Here is an 18,764-nt window from a genome sequence, read left to right as displayed (position 1 = left end):
TTTTGGACGTGCCACATTTTTGGCCACCTTCCAAATATATTTGAATGCCCGTCCACACAAGCCTCAGGAGCCTCTCAAACTTTATGCAGCTGAGCTCACCAGTTTAGTGACAGACTATCCATCGGCCATCGGCCATCGCTGACCTCCGGATGGACCTGCATACTTTACGCCAGTCTCACGAGCGTCGGACTGAAGACCGCCTGGACGTACTCTCACAACAGATCGCCAACCTTCAGCACTTGGTGACAGAAACTACACATGCCTGCGCAGCTGTTTACTACAACCTAACAACATGGACTCGTCAGCCTGAGTGGGATGACCCTCACCATCGTCGTCAGGACTGCACCTGCCCGTCACAGCACCTACAGAGAGAACGACGACAACAGTCTCATGATGACAACAGCTCCTGGCACCGCCGTCACTCTTTTCAACGATCACACTACATCTTATGAGGACCCCAGTCATCAGAGCCGTCTCAGCTATTCTCCCCCTCCCCTCTGTTGTGAGTCACACGCCCCATATCATTCACATCCTGATCAACATATCCCCCATATACACAATTATACACACCCTAGACGAGACCGCTCACCCTCGAGAGAATCCAGACCCCATTTGTTCTACGAGGACAGACCACACGCCACTCGCTCACCCTCACCAAACTCACATTACAGATTTAACTATCGCACCCACCGTTCACCATCACCAGCTCCACATTACAAACTGTTCTAGTCGATACCGGTTCAGGTTTGTCCCTCATTACCGAGGACTGTCGTAGGTCGATCCCAGCCTTACTATCTCAACCTGTTGATAAGTCATTTGTGTTGGCCTCCTCAATCACAGGACAACCATTAGACATACTGGGCTCTGAAACAGCCCTTGTGCATATTGGGGATGCCACATTTTCTCACATTATTCACGTAACACGAACAGCAACCCATCTGGTGCTTATCGGATGGAATTTTATGGTCAAACACGCAGTTACAGTCGATATATCACATAAACAGCTACGACTGTATGACACTACAGTATTTCTTTCACCACCACAGTCATTTATTCCAGTACAGGGTGCAGCGATAACTATTGCACAAGTAAATGTGCCACCAATGTCGGAAATGACAATCTCTGTTTCTATTAAAGACGGCGCGGTTGCAAACCCATTCACAGACTCATATGTAGGTATTGTAGAGCCTTAGGCTCCTCAGGCTGTGTCTTTAGGCATTGTGTGCACTCTGACGTCGATTCAAAATGGTAGAGGCATCATTAGAGTCGTAATTCCGACAAGCCAACCGGTCTCTGTAGAAGCAGGATGCCCCGTGGGTCAGTTTTTCTCCATAACGGGAAAAACACAGGATGAATACCTACTAGTTTCATCTGTAACCACCACTGACAAAACATGTAGTGTTCAGGACACACTTTTGGCAGACACCTGTTTAGATGCAGACCAGCAGTCGTTGCTTAGGGATTTGCTGACAGAATTTGCCAATTCACATTCACACGATTAGGGACGGACTGATTTAGACACGCACAGTATTAACACAGGGGACGCAGCGCCAATCAAACTATGCCCATATTGCACATCACCAGCGACACAGAATATTATACAGGAAGAGGTGTCTCGTCTTTTAGAGCTTGACATCATTGAGGAGTCACAGAGCCCATGGTCAGCCCGGTTGTACTCATTCGAAAGAAAGATGGTACATACTGGTTCTGTGTGGGGTAAAGACGACTCAATGCAAACACAATCAAGGACTCGCACCCTCTTCCTTGGGTCGACGACACTCTAGATAGGCTGTCTGGGGCACAAATGTTCAGCACAATTGATTTGACTGCGGGTTATTGGCAAATACCCCTTAACCCTGCAGACAAAGAAAAAACTGCGTTTTCGACGGGCGCATGGGCTCTATCAATTCCGTATGATGCCCCATGGGTATGTCAAATGCCCCACCTAGCTTCCAGCTTTTAATGGAATTAGTACTCCGTGGTCTCCATCTCCATTTGCTTGATTTATTTATACAATATAATCGTTTACAGCGCAGACTTCGCAACAACATCTGAAACACTTGCGCAATGTTTTTGAACGCTTCTGTTCGGCCGGAATTAAACTCAAGCCATCTAAGTGCCATCTGGCGTGCTCCTCGGTTACGTTTTTGGGCCATCGTGTCTCCAGCGCCGGAGTTGAGCCTGACCCATCAAACATAAAGTTAATACGTGGCCAACTCCAACGTCCACCACACACGTCAGGGCTTTCTTAGGCTTATGTTCGTGTTATCGAAGGTTTATCAGGAACTTCGCTCATACAGCAGAGCCCTTACACCAATTAATACACAAGGGTGTGGCGTTAACTTGGTCAGTTCAGGCGGATGAATCGTTTCACATCTTAAAGGAAGCATTGACGTCGCCACCTCTTATGGCATTTCCGAACCTTTCGATACCCTTTCTACTTTACACAGACACATCCCTGTATTCAGTCAGCTCTCAGATAACATGGATGGCAAGGAGCATGTTATTGCATATGCCAGTCATGTGCTGTCTGTGTCAGAAAGGAAATTGTCCACTTTCAATCGAGAACTATTTGCCATTGTGTGGTCAGTGCGCCATTTCCGTTACTACCTTGCGTGCCACCCATTTACTATTATCATGGACCACAAGCCGTTGGTTGACCTAAGAAGCTCTATTTGGAACACGATCCAACGGGTAGACGTGCACGTTGGGCAGTCAAATTAGACCTCTATGATTGGTGTGTGCGCCATCGTGAAGGTGCCAAACACTTGAACGCTGACGCGATGTCTCGACGGCCACAGGGTGAGGTTGTTCATGAAGATGATGGCAACGAACGGGAGCATGCTTAGTTTTCAGTCTCCACACAGACCACATTGTTCGAGCCTCAGTCAAATCCTGTGTCGACACCTCTACAAACACCGAAAATGAATGTTAATTCTCCTGTAGTCACGCCTGTTCCAAATTATATTACAGCAAACTTAATTCAAATTTGTAGCAAAACCTTGGATAGGGCTAGGCAGTTTTTTATTGGCCCCTACATGTCTGCAGATATTTCTAAACATTGTCCTCAATGCGCAGCCTGTCAGTCACGACGTTCGCCTGTGCCCCGACCACAAGCTCCGCTCATTTCCATTTCTCCTGATTGGCCATTTGAAATCATCGCCACGGACATAACTGAGCTGCCTTCGTTGACCAAAGGCAACCGTTATGTTTTAGTGATGATGGACCTGTACACAAAATTTGTAAATCTGTATCCTTTGACGGATCAGACAGCTATCTCTGTGGCTTGTTGCATTTTTGATCATTATATACCGCAACATGGGGTTCTGGATGCCTTGCACTCCGACCAAGGCAGACAATTCGAATCTGACCTCATTCAAAATCTCTGTAAGTTATTGGGCATTAAAAAGCTCCGCACATCTCCCTACCATGCCCAATATGATAGGTGCTGTGGAGCTTTCAATCGCACTTTGAAGGATGAGCTTACCAAATACCTCTTTGAGTCTGGTAGAGAATGGGATGAACACCTCCCACATGTTGCATTAGCTTACAACACCATCAATCATTTCAGTACCCCGTGTTCCCTTGGATGTGCTATTTCAGGAAGCCACATGCCTTCTGAGACAAAGCGCAAGTACAGCAATGTCACTATTATGATCGTCATGTGAAGTACAGTCCATACAAGGCGGGTGACTTGGTAGTCCTTGATGACCCAGCCAATAAGCATAACAAACTACATCCTCGCTGATTGGGTCCTTATGAGGTTTTACATTCAATAGCACCTCCTGGTAGTCTTACCCCTGGAGATTTTGCTGTTTGTGATACTTCCAAACCACATGCCAAGACCAAAGACATTCACTATAACCGCATGAAGCCATACATTACAGAGCACTCACACACACACACACACACACACACACATGCACCCCCCTCACCTCAGTTGACTGCCAGACCAAACACCCTTTCCTTCTCATCCTTCCACCTCATGTTACACCAATGACCCCAGGACTTCCTGCTGGACCTCCTAGGCCAGGTTTGCTGCCAGCACACCAACCAGACACAGTACGGCCCCTTATCTGATGTTTCAAAGGACAATGCTAGAGACAGTTGCCCCGCAGCTTCCTTGGTACAACGCCCCAAAAATGCCAACTTCGATTGTAGTGGAACCCGCTGGTTCCTCAGAGTCCCCTGTCAGGCAGTCCTCCACACCACACGTACGTCCCAGTTTGCGTTGAATGCCTGCTTGAGAGACTTTCAATTGTTCTAAAGGGTATACTTTGAGGTTCTGATGTGACTTGGGTCTATCATTATACAGTGGGCATAGTATAAAAAGTATTTTGTTTTGTTTATTTTTATTGTCATTTTATTTTGATACCACTGTACGTTGTTTAACAGTACGACAGGTTCATTGTTCTCATGTTTATACAGCAGTGAAAAAAGAAAAATAATAATAATAATGTGTATGTTTCATGACATCCACTGTTATATAACATGTTCTCTGATGGGGTTTTTGTGTTGACATGCATAGAAATGAGGACATTTCTTTTAGGAAGGGGAGTATTATGTAAGAATTGAAATGAGAAGGTTTAAATAAAGTTAGATAGTATGCAAGATATCGCGAGCGTGAGGGAAAGGAAAAAACGGGAAGATAGGCAGAGGGGAGGAGAATGGATAGGAAGAGAAAAAAAAAGAGCACGAGAAAATCTGGTGGAACGATGTCAAGTTATTTAAGAGAAATGTTAAAATAAACACTGAGTTCTGAGCACAGAAGACTTGTCCTGACTCCTCTATCAAATGACCACGACAGATACAGCTAATAGCCAAGAACCCACACATAATAATCGGTAAGAACGAATTCCTCAAGACCCACACATCCGAGTATTACAGTTGTATAAAGCAAATCAGCCGGACCAGGCAGTTTTAGTAATGTGGTCTGTGAAATTCAACTTATCAATCACAGCTGCAAGGTTTTTAGCTGTTTTTGAAGGAGTTATGGTTGATGAGCCTAACTGGATGGTGAAATTTTGATAAAGTGAATGGTTTGTTGAAACCACAAGCAGTTCTGTCTTCCAGGTTGAGTTTAAGGTGATGGTCCATCACCCAAAAGGAAATGTGGCGCTTGGTTTTGCATTTGCCTATCACAGGACTGCCCAGTTTCGGTCTTCTAAATAGTGATGTGTGGCCAGCTGACTTCAATAACAGGTAATCAGGCAAATATAAAAGTGGTAGTTTTCACAGCGGCAGCCCTCATGTGTAAAGACCGACGAGTGTAAAGACCATTAACTCTACATGCACGATTCCACCAAGCAAGGACACTGACAAGGCACTTGAGTTTTGCTTTTCTACCCTTTCTTTACTTTTTGTATAGCTTGTTCTCAAATACTTGGGTCATTTGAACTCACTATGCACTTTCAGAATGCTACTATCACTACAAACACTAAGAGAGCACGCAATGTACGTCGAAGGAAGGCCTATCCGAAAAATCTACAGCCTGTCCCTCTGACTTTTACTACTACTCTCTCTATTCCAGTTGGTCTCTGGAACTGGCAGTCTGCTGTTAACAAAGCAGACTTCATTTATTCTATTGCTACTCATTCCATTCTCAACCTCATGGCACTAACTGAGAGTTGGATCAAACCTGAAGACACTGCCGCTCCACTAATTTCACTTGTTCCCACACTCCTTGTACAACTGGGAGGGGTGGAGGTACTGGTCTCCTTATATCAAAAGAATGGAACTATCATCTACAGGTAATGGTTCATTTGAATCACATGCAATTACTGTAACCCACCCTGTTAAAATCCACTGTGGTCATTTATATTCCCCCAGGTCAATTGGAAAGCTTCTCGGAGGAGTTGGATGTGCTGCTATCAAACTTTCCTGAAGATGGTGGTAGTCTGGTACTGCTTGATGGCTTCAGCGTCCACCTAGATAAACCCCAGGCTGCTGAATTCAACACTCTTCTCGCCTCATTTGATCTCAAGTGAGTGTCTACTACAGCAACTCACAAATCAGGCAACCAACTGGACCTCATCTACTCTTTGGACAACTCTTTAGTTGCTCCACTGCACACCTCAGACCACTTCCTCATTACTGCTAACCTAGCACTTACTCCTGAAGCGGCACCAACTCCAACGCAGGTCACCTTTTGACGGAACCTACACTCACACTCTACATCTCGCCTATCCTCTGTGGTTTCATCCTCGCTTCCTTCACTCTCGGTTTTCAGCTATGGACATGAAGCATGCTACTGGCACTCTTTTCTCCACTCTAACCTCTTGCTTGGACAACTTTTTGCCCACTGTGTGTCTAGACCAGCATGCAACACTGCTCTAAACTCAAGGCTGGAGAGAGGTAATGGCATAAATCAAGAGACTCTACCGACCTCGTTGTTTATCAGTCTCTCCTCTCTTCCTTTTTTGCAAATGTCTTCAATGCTAAAACATTATACTACTAAACAAAATTAACAACTATTGTGACACTCACACACTCTTCACCATCAGTGACCAATTCTCCACAGACTGAGGATTACTTCACAATGACTAATGCACACCTCTCTCCTCCTTCTCCCCACTTTCAGGGATGGACGTTTCCAAACTTATCTGGTCCAATCTTCCTACTACTTTTCCACTTGATCCAATCCTCACTTGCTTCCTTCAAGCAATTTCTTCTTCAGTCATACCTTCACTTACTCACATTATCAGCTCCTCTATTCACTCAGCATTTAAGCATGCTCGGGTAAACCCACTGCTTAAGAAACCATCTCTAAATCCAGAACTTCTAGAAAACTACAGACTGGCATTCCTCCTTCCATTTATTGCACAGACCATTGAGTGATCTGTGTTCAACCAGCTTTCTATGTTTCTTGTACCGAACAACCTCTTGGACCACAACCAATCTTGTTTCAGACTGCCCTGCTCTCGGTTACTGAAGCCCTGTGACTGGCAAGAGCAGCTTCAAAATCCTCAGTACTCATCTTGCTGGACCTGTCTGCTGCTTTTGACATCGTTAATCACCAGATTTTCCTGTCCACCCTCAGAAAGATGGGCATCTCTGGAACCGCACTCCTGTGGTTTAAGTCCTACCTCTCCGATAGATCCTTCAGGGTGTCTTGGATGGGTGAAGTTTCTAAGTCAAAACAACTTGCTACTGTGGTTCCTCATGGTTCAGTACTTGGACCACTTCTCTTCTCCATCTACATGACATCATTAGGATCTGTCATTCAGAAGCATGACTTTGCCTATCACTGCTACACTGATGACACTCAACTCTACTTCTCATTCCAACCTGATGACTAGTTCAATCCTATGTGCCTTCCAAAAGTTTGTGCTCAAAGTGAATGATGCCTTGTGGTGCCATCCCAAAGAGGTTCAAAATCACTCTCACGGACCCTTTTCCTGGACTGTGCCCAGCTGGTGGAATGACCTCCCAATCTCAATTCGAACAGCTGAGTATTTATCATTTTCAAAAAAATCTCATATTTTTTGCCAGTACTTAACAAACTAATACTAGTACTTACCTTTTTCTTTTCTTGTCTATCATATTCTTGAAAGAAGAAAAAAAACCTTGCAACGTTTTCTGTACTAGACTAACTGATACTTGTCATGGAAATTGTATACTGTTATTGTTTTCTTGTTGGTTTGATTGCTTTTATTGTTCTCATTTGTAAGTCGCTTTGGATAAAAGTGTCTGCTAAATGAGTAAATGTAAATCTCTGTTAGACATGCAAGCAGTTATCGTCGTATCATTAGGATGGAATGAGAGGTAGAGTTGAGTGTCATCAGCATGGCATGATATGAAAAGCTATGTTTCTGAATGATAGAACCTAGTGATTCCATGTAGACAGAGAAGAGAAGTGGTCCAAGTACTGAGCCCTGAGAAAACCTAATAGCTAGATGTTGCAACTTGGACACCTCACCTCTCCAAGGTACCTTGAAGGACCTATCTGAGAGGTGAGACTCAAACCACTGGTGTGTGGTTCCTAAGATGCCCTTTTCGAATAGAGTTGACAGGAGAATCTGGTGGTTTACCATATCAAAAACAGCAGAGAGATCCAGCAAGATAAGTATAGAAGATTTGGAAGCCAATCTTGCCAGTCTTAGGGCTTAGAGTTGATGAAGGAGGGGGAAGAGGATGACAAAAGAGCATGCAAGAGTTAGTTGAATTGTTAATTTTGTTGTGATAGTGTGTCTTTTTAGCAGTGGAGACATAAGCAGAGAATGAAGAGAAGAGTGATTGATATACTTAAGGTCAGTAGGATTTTGTGATTTGCACCATACTCTTTCTGCAGCTCTGAGGTTAGAACGATGAGAAATGAGAAATTCAGATAGAAAAGGGGCAGAAGAAGTAGTACGAGATGGGCTGGAAGACAAGAGGTAGAGTGGCACAGGAACTATCAGTAACACTGATAACATCAAGAGATTATAACTTCAGGGGAAAGAAGCGTAGATGAGACCACACAGGTAACGTCAAAAATTGTCATTGGGGTTGGGGGGGGGGGGGGGGTGTCAGGAACCATGTTGAGGTTAAGAGTGAGGAGGAAGTGATCCAAGGTGTGCAGTGGAGTAACAAGTGCATGACCAGTGGAGCAGTGTCGTGTGTAAATAAGGTCCAGTTGGTTGCCTGATTTCTGAGAAGCCATAGTTAAAGGAGTCATATGATGCAATTTCAGTTTTTCCTTTCTCTTTGGACTGTTACAAGCTCTTGGTGCATGAAGATGATCTGTTAAGTTGCAAAGACTAAAGTCTGAAACCCAAAAATATATTCTTTATCAAAGTTAAGACTCTGCCATGACCCCCTAAAATGGCTCATTCAAACACGTCCCCACATGTCTACGTCACTATGTGGACAATTTGCAAAATTCCGCCCAAATGCTTATGCAAAGTAAGGAGTGGTTTCAGTAACCACAGTTAGTGTTGAAACCGCCATGGCAGGGAGATGCTGTGTGTATCTAGGTGAAAACAAAAGTACTTTATTTGGCCTTCCAAAAGTAGGTGCTGTTAGGAATCTTTAAGATTACTTACAACAGTAAAGCATATTATGGACAACAGTTTTGAGAACCTAGGAGAGGATACAAATCTGAATTTGCTATGACAGTCTGGTGCTTCTGAATCAGCTACTGTAAGTATGTTTTGTTATTAGTTTAAATATTTTCTATTGAATGTTGAAATGCTGAGTTTTCCGTGTTGTGAGAGAGACATAGAGACAGGGTCACACAGTGGAGTCAAGTTGTCTTATCCGTCCATGGCTTGTGTACTGCAAACGCATGCATGCTTCATCAATGTGGTGGTAACATCACTCTGTTCCCCTTTAGGGCTTGAACTGATGGTAAAACTAAGGACATTATATTAACTGTCTTTACATTTTTTTTGAAAGATGAAGCTGTTTGTTGCTGTCATGTGTGTTGAGTTTGAGCTCCGTCGCATAATTTTTTTATAGGGTCACCTCTTTATGAGGTCGTCTCATTTATCACCAGCAGTGTTGGGAGTAACGGCGTTTAAGTATAACGGCGTTACTATCGGAGTTAAATTTTCAGTAGCGGAGTAATCTAATTAATTACTTTTCCCGTCATTGCAACGCCGTTATCGTTACTGAGAATGTAAAGTGTCGCGTTACTACAGTTTGGTTGAATAAAGTGCGAGGTGTCATGCTTTGGCTAGTGTCTACACATCAGCTGCCTGAAACAGTTGCAAATCCGATGATGATTGGCTGGGTGGGCCTTGCCCTGCTCGCGCTGTCTCACTGCACGCTCTGACAACCACTAAACACAAGACGGCATCAGCGATAATGGCGTTCTCGAACTGGAAGTACCGGGAATTAAAGGGAAGAATGCTTCTGTAACATGCACGGTATGCCAAGGAAAAAAGACTTTATCCACGTCTGCCTCAAGCAACTCAAATCTTATGAACCACCTCACATCAACACATGCTAACATGTTACTGTAATGCATATTTAATGCTGTGCTCACACCAGACGCGACTTGCGTGAATAAATCTAGTTTTAAAAGTATTTCATGCGAGAATGTAGTTGTTTTAAACTCAAATATGCGGTTTATTTATAAATAAAGCGTCTATTGAAGAATGTGCTTCACTGATTTTCGGAGGTTGTCTATTCGCGTCTTTGCATTAACTTAACATTAAAATCACTTGCGCCAGATGCTCTAATTGCGTCTGGTGTGAACGCACCATAAGAGTTGGATAGTGTTCTGTTCATTGTGCAGTAACGTTAGGCCTAATATACAGTTACATAGATTTACACTAATGGCCAGGTTTCTCTTTGTTTCTTTTTACCCAAGTTTAAATTTGTTTGTCTTAATTTTGCACTTGAATTTTATTTTCAATATTTATTTTTCATATGTTTTATTTTTATGCATATCATATGGCAGACTGCAATCTATTGAGTTCAAATAAATACAAAATTTTCTAAAATACTTAGTGTTTATTTAAATGCAGTTTCATAACGTGGTTCGGGAGGAGCACGTCAGATACTTAGCCTAATTAGCACAGGTGGAGCCACTTAAGATAATCAACCTTAGGGTATAAATACAGCTGAATTAGCCTACCTGTCTCCATTGATGGTTTATCAGCATCCCGGTTCGCTCTGTCTGCCATCTTATCACAGACCCAATTTTTCTTCCACCAAGGAGATCCATACCGGGGATTTTTCAGATCTGCTACTTTTGCTGATACCCATGATCATTAAACACGGCCGCTGAGCACCATCAAACGTCGTCGCGACAGCTGCTCTTCTCGCCAAGCCACACGTCCTCGGCTTTTCTGGCCGAGACGCAGTTTGAGGCTGCCTCCTCTAGCGGCGCAGACCGCATGTCGTAATCAATAAATTTTCAGGTGAAGACGCTAAATACAGGTTCGCGGCTAGAAAGTAGTGCGGCAGCTGCGTGGAGTTCGGATCACATATGTATACAGAAATTTCAGATCCGATTTGAGCCTCCCATGCGTTCAAATATTTGAACTTCTGTGACTAGACCGTATGCGAACGCCCAACCCGATGTGACGTTTTCTAATCAAATCTATCGGTGCGAGGTATAGCTGCAACTAACGATTATTTTTTCTGTTGACTAATCTAACGATTATTTTTATTACAATAAATAATTAATCTAATGTTCTTTTTTTAATTAGTTAATAAATCCTTTGGAGAACTTTACAGAAAAAATATAAGTACAACTTCTAATATAATATTTCAACCTTTATTCATTTTCAACCAATGTGGTTGAAGGTTTTACAGTATAAAATAATAAAGAGGCAAAGAAAATGATTTTACTATGCACTGATTCTTGAAACTTTGGCAAAAACATGTCCCACTAAGAAAAGTGCTAATTCTGTTGGAAATGTATAAAATTGTCATGCATAAAAAGAATCAAGGTTATAATCAGGGGCTCCTTTGCAAATATGTAAGGTTTTTTTATAGGTTTAATTTTTAATTTTTTTATTTAATGATTATATGCTGGCCCATTGCCTACAAAATCAGTTGTCCTCGGATAGGAGGTAATCATTTCAACTTGATTAAAAAAACAAAAATTAATAATTGAATTGAATAATATCTTTACCACATGAAAGAGTACATTGTAATATGTATTAAAAACTACAAACAGTGAGTTTTGAACAATATTTACTACTATTTTGTGGTTGCTTAAATTGTGTCCCACATATTCGTCACCACCGTCAGATATTTATAAAAAGCAATAAAATCAGGCAACAACAAGGTTGACTACATTCCCGAGGACCCCATTTCCAAACCTTCAGCTCTACTGCATGCATCAAGATCAACCAAGCTCCTGTAAGTTGGCTATTTTCTCTTAAACTTGTTCATATTTTTGGACACTGCTACTGTCACAACCATAACATGTCAACACCGTCTACTTTGTATAAAAAATATTAGATTAGATTATGACATAAATGTATACTTTTTAAGAAGAGGTCTGAGGTAGCTAGCAACAGAGGGGAAACTAGATGGCTAATGTGAACAACTCATGCATATCATGTGAAAGAGTAGGTTTTTGTCACCACCGTCAGACGTCACCACCGTCAGGTTTTCTGTCTGACGGTGGTGACTTACAGTCTGACGGTGGTGACGAAATCCTCCAAATGGTCCTCAACGGAGGCTAGAATATAATTGTTGATCACAATAAATACCAATATGACCTGTAATGTATTTTAGGAAGTTATGGCTAGGCAGAAGCTATCTGTGGAGGAGAGAAGGAGAAGAAACAGGGAATATCAAAAAAAGAGGAGAGAGAAAATACACAGTGAGGCAGAGTTAAAGGAGGAATACCTCAGAACAGAAAGGCAAAGATGGAAGAAGAGGGTGGAGAAAGGGAAGGTAAAAAATATAAATGATTTGAATGAAAGGGAAAAGAGAAGTCAAAGAAAGGCTTGGAAACGTAGACAACAAGTATCAAGAGAACGCAAGAGAAAGAGCTTAGATCCCCCAGAAACTCCCCCAGACAGTCCAGTGGATCAGGCCATACACAAGCCAGCTCGAAGTAGACAGGCTATAGCAGGTGAAAGGGAAAGAAAGAAAACAAGAGCAAGATACTCAAGAGAGATGAAAGCTATGAGGAATAAACTTCAAGAGGTAATGAAGGATAGAAACAAAATGAAAAAGCGTTGGGTACGAGAACAAGCTTGGAATAAAAAAACACAAGAATCACCAAGAAAAAAAACAGAGCAGCTGCTGCGGGGAAGCCAACTCAAAAACTCCTCCATCAAGAAAACTCTGCTGTTCCACAACGCACTCATTCATGAATTGAAACAAAACAAGTCTGCCCACAATAACTTGACTCTGTCGGGCAAGGTTCTAAAAAAATATCGGCTCATTCACCAGACAAGGCAATTTGGCATAACATATAACACACTGCGGAAGAGGAGGCTTTCTGATAAAAAACCTGCATACATTCAAACAATTACTCATAAGGTTCAGGATTTCTACCATAATGCAGCACGAATGACAACTGACAAACAGGACACAATTACACGCAATAAATTAAAGCATCAGAGAATGATTCTGACTGATACAGTATTGAACCTCCACAAGGAGTTCACCAAGAAGGAACCAATAGTGAAGCTCAGTTATTCATCCTTCTGTGCCTTACGTCCATTCTATGTCACAGCACCAAGACCGTCCGATCGTAAGACATGCCAATGTCAGTACCATGACAACGCTAAGCTGATGCTTGAAGTCCTAAGGGAAAATGGTGTCGTCAAGTCTAGCAAACTGGAGGATAGTTTTCAACTTGTCTGCTGTTTACAGACAAGCGAGGCATGTCTTCTGCGCTCCTGCACCCGGTGTCTCCACAAACATACACTTCCCACACCACGGCAAGACCAGACCAATGTTGAATGGCAGCAATGGGAACGAGTTCAGGATCAAACAGCAGATGGGCTCCACTTCAACACAAGACGTGTGATGCACAGTGGCACACTGGGAGAGCTTATCCAACAATATGAAGACAAACTGAAGACAGAAACAACAACACATGTGTGCTCAGTTCAGAACCAGACCAGAGAGTACAGGAGCATGATAGAGAAGTGTAATGATAGCACAGTAATTGTGCATGTGGACTTTTCTGAGGTGTGGAAATGCAAGTATAGTACTGAGGTACAGTCATGCCATTTTGGACAGAACCTCCCACAGCTCAACCTGCACACTGGCATGTACTATACAAAAGAACAGAAGACAGGCTTTTGCACAGTAACAGAATCCAAACGACAAGATGCATCTGCAATTTGGACTCACATGGAACCAGTCCTGACAGATATTCATTTAAAGTTTCCAAAAGTTGATACTATTCACTTTTGGTCAGACGGCCCCAGCAAGCAATACAAGAACAAGAAGAACTTTTTTCTCCTCTGCAGTGTCCCTCCAACTCTAGGTTTCAAGAGAACAACCTGGAACTTCTTCCCCACCTCACATGGGAAGGGAGCCCCAGACGGGATTGGAGGAACTGTGAAAAGGACTGCAGACAGCCTTATACTGCGGGGGAATGACATTGTGAACGGGAACATCTTCCATGAGATGGTTGGCAGAAGCCTCTGCAGCACTAAGCTCTATATCATTACTGAAGCTGACATGCAGCCATATGATTCACTCCTTTCTCAACCACTAAAACCTGTACCTGCAACAAGGAAACTCCACCAGGTCACACCGACACACAGAAACGACTCTGAGATCCACTGTAGATCACTGTCCTGTTTCTGTAGTGAGCCAAAGATGTGCGAGTGTTTCAGCCCAACAATATTCCAGTTGACTGCCAATGCACCCAGGGTACAGGTAGAGGATGACAGTCCTATACCAATGAAAAAGAGGAAAGGTCCTTTGGCAATGTTGATGGAGGAAATGGAACAGGAGGAAAGTGAGCAAGAGCCAATGGAGCAAGAATCACTGACCAACAGTGGTCCTGATGGGACAGTGACAGATCTATCTGCTGATGTAGTTCATTGCGGAGATTGGCTTGCAGTCATTTATGACCAGAACTGGTGGTTAGCAAAAGCTGTCACTGTGGATGCTCATCATCAAGATGTGGAAGTGGAGTTTTTCCACCCTCATGGGCCTAACACACGATTCTATCCAAAAGGAGGTGGAAAGGATGTGTGCTTCATACCATTTGACCATATTCTGGTCAAACTTGTGGAACCGTCATCACCAGGTCGTGCAAGCAGGACAAGGGAGATTTACAACCTGTTTGCTGAAGTCATGGACTTCATAGAGGAGAAACATATACACCATATACTTCCTGATAAAGCTACATGATTGGTGGAGTGATGTAAATCAGTCAGGGAATACTCACATGAGTTCACATTTGAATTATTAATATTATTGTTCCAGATGTGTTTTGTGTTATTTCCATGGAATGCTTTCTGTATTTTGCAACATTTCAGTTTATGGAAAAGAGACGGTAAGACATAGTTATTCATCTATTATTTCAGTTTATAGTCTAGTTTACATAATAATTTGATTACATTATTTTATGACTGGGCACTACATAACAGTTAAATTTGAGGTCAGTGATTAATTCTATCTTATTGCTACTGGTAATGATTTATTTTTTCTTTTATTTTACTTATGATGAATATTAAGGGGTACTTTTATTAATGATAACTTTGTTAATTTAACCTATATGTTTCTTATTGAATGTTTGCCACTGTGCTGTTACAATTGTTGTTATCTGTTCTTCATGTCCAATATACAGTTTACAGTCCAGTTTTCAGAAGAATATAATGTATTATTTTATGAGTAGGGGGCAATAGATGAAAGTTTAAGATGATGTCAGTAATGCATCATTATTCCTACTGGTAATGACTATTTTTTACTATGATTTTTATTTTTTACTTATTTTCTTATAATTGATGATATGGGGATATGGTACTTTTAGATATTGCTTAATTGTACCATATATTCCTTGAAACATGTTTATCACAGTGTTTAGGATTGTTGTTGTTTTTTTTGGACAAAATAGTTAAATAAAGTTGGAAGCAGAAAGCCATTGACTTGAGTAGTATACATTTTGGAATTGTATGTTGTAATGAGGCCACTGTCACCACCGTCAGAATAGTGTCACCACCGTCAGAGGGAGTTGTTTTTGTTTTAAATGAATATGCTTACAATATGTTTCTTCAGTGCTGTTGAGTTATTAAAGAAATCATCTATTTTAATACAAAAATATGTTTGTTAAATAAAAAAACATTAATTTTTATATTTAGGTTTAAAGTAAACGTTATATGATGTTAGATCTTTTAAAGGAGTGCACGTGAAACATTATAAAAAATTAACAAAAGTGAATATTCAACATTTAACAGCATATATGTGTACTAAGAATGCCATATACTTATTTAAAAACTCTAAATACATATTGGACCAAATAAATAAAAAAATATTAGGTTTATATTGTGTATGACGGTGTCAACAGAAACAAAGTAATAACTGGAAAAACGCCTATTTTATGAAAAAAATACAAAATGGGGAGGTTGCACCAGGACATTGCTGAACAGCCAAAACCTTGTTCTATAATAATAAACCTTCAGATTTTGTAATTTAACTAACTTTTTATTTTCTAAATTAAATCCTGTTTTATCCAAATTCTCAAGAATCAGTGTATGGTAAAAATGAGTTTATGATTAAACCACAGTAGCCATAAATTTACAGTAGTCTGAGACGTCATGAAACGTTCTTTAGCATCACAAACCATAAAATGTAGTCAGGGTTCTGCTATGGTTTAGCTTGGTTTCCAGAGATCTGGAGCTGATTCGGGGTAGCTCGGTGATTCGTGAGTGTTGTCTCGCGGTGCGCCGTCTTTTAAGGGGCCCTTCACATATCACGTCATTTCCAACGTAGGTGCGCGATAAGCATGTTCATAATGGAAGCCGCGTGGCGCGTCGCGACGCACTCTTTTTTCCAGGCGTGTCCGCACTGCATCGAGTTAAAAACATCTCAACTTTTCAGAATGCCGCAAGCGCAAGAATATCAGACCTGAACCAGGAAGTTGGTCACCAGATCACACGGTAACCAGTTAAACCGTAACCGGAGAGCGCCAAGATGTTTTCCTCTGAGGTGCTCGTGCATCGCAGTTGTGCTGCCATGGTACACCATATCGGTTTTGCAAAGGGAACAAAGGGCCATTTTATTTGTCTTCTTGGTCGGGCAATCCAATCACGTCACTCCTCCGCTATCGGCCGGTGGGGCTCACCCGTTCCAATGCAGTGAGGTGTTCCGGTTGTGCAACGGCTTGAACCCCCCTGACCGGGCGCCTTAAATCACATAGTACGACACAATCAGCCGGTGGTGCCTATTCCTCCAATAGGTAAAGTTGCAATCACTGGAGTACATGGGCTCTTCCGACCTGCCTTTTTTAAATATCAGTCCCCGCCAGATGTCAAAGCTATTGTGGGGGGTCCTTAGTCTGGCGGCTGTCCTTTCCGCTATTGCTTTTTGGGGGGTACTCTAGGTTCGGGCCATTCCCGAGCTCAGAGCCCCTTCCCCAGACAGCACGCCAAATATGCATTATAATACTTCAGCTAATTATATGTAAGTGTAAACTCGTGAAATGCAGTTTCATAACGTGGTTCGGGAGGAGCAAGTCAGATACTTAGCCTAATTAGCACAGGTGGAGCCACTTAAGATAATCAACCTTAGGGTATAAATACAGCTGAATTAGCGTACCTGTCTCCATTGACGGTTTATCAGCATCCCCCCTCCACCCCATCTCCTCCACTAGAGTTCATTTTACACTTTTACATATACGGGGGGGGGGGGGTGTACTCTAGGTTCGGGCCATTCCCGAGCCAGAACCTAACTCAGTTACATTTTAGGAGAAGTAATTTGTAACTTTTAACTAATTACTTTTTTAAAGTACGATGACCAACACTGATCACCAGTAAAATGTCTCTCCTAGGTCCTCTGCTATTTTCAATATACATGTTGCCCTTTGGTAATATTATTAGAAAATATGGGCTAAGTTTCCACTGTCCACTGACACTGAAGAGCATACACAGCATACAGTGACAAAATCATTATTTTTGTTTTATTTGCATTGTATTATTACATTAGACCACCCAATAAGTAATCTCCCTCCAAACTAAAGTCTGATGTTGACCAATACATAAAAAAAGCAATTAGTAAAGCCCACAAGCAAAATGTAAATTCTACTGAGAAGCATGGTTTAATAGAAACCGCTGATCATGAAACAGACTATGTGTGTAATGGCTGATCAATATCAGGCTCATATTCAGGACTTAATTTTATTAAACCACATTTCAATTTGCTTGAACCACCATTTCCATATTTAACTCATAAAGCATGTCAATCATTTTTTAAATAGAGCATTACACCACACGTCTCCTCATATATACTGTATATGTGTGTTTGTGTGTGTCACAAATGTTTACATTTATAAATCAAACTCTTGTAAAACCAACGTTAACCTTCTGAACTATCAGCAGGGTTTTTACTGTTGCTTTAGAACCACAACATTTTTCAGGTTTAGTTATGGTTAAACAAATAAACTCTGATGACTGTGTGTGTGTGTGTGTGTGTGTGTGTGTGTGTGTGTGTGTGTGTGTGTGTGTTCAGAGATTTTATGCAGCATCTGTTGAATGAACGCTGAGGTGAACGCTGTGATGTTTTTATTTTTTGAGTATTCAAATGCTCTCCCCGGAAGCTTAAAACTAGTCAATAAAAAATGCATAGATTCCACATGGACCAGGGAAAAATCAGAAACATGCTGTTGTCATATACTTTACATTTTGAAATTTGCTTAACCCAGTTCATGCACACATTTAAATGTTTTGCATACCTCATATTAATCCCAATGGTTAAAGCAAAAATAAAATTTCCTTGGCCAAATACCTGCCACACACTTCGTTTCAGAGCAGTTTTTTTTCTTCTTCTTCTTGTAATTTGGAGTATAATGAGTATGCTTAACCTACACAAATTTAACACTTTTAGAACATTGGCATTTAAAGAAAGGCAATTTTGAAATGCAATTATATTATTTACACACTTTTGTGCAACCCATCTCAAATGATAAAAGCTGACAGAGAATGCTTTTTCTGCAAAGTGAGCTCATATCACAAACTATATTTAATATAATTTAATTTCTTTTTTTAACCTAGCCATTGTACCCTGGACATTATACTAATAATAATAAATTAAGTTTTAGCCTGAGCATTATGAAGAAATTATATCACATTGTTCTAACTCAGCCTGTTAACACTGAACAGAAGAGAGATGCTCAAGAGAACAAACTTCAG

The sequence above is a fragment of the Carassius gibelio genome, chromosome B8 (genome assembly GCF_023724105.1).
Source record: "Carassius gibelio isolate Cgi1373 ecotype wild population from Czech Republic chromosome B8, carGib1.2-hapl.c, whole genome shotgun sequence".
NCBI classification, from domain to species: domain Eukaryota; kingdom Metazoa; phylum Chordata; class Actinopteri; order Cypriniformes; family Cyprinidae; genus Carassius; species Carassius gibelio.
This window is presented reverse-complemented; position numbering follows the sequence as displayed.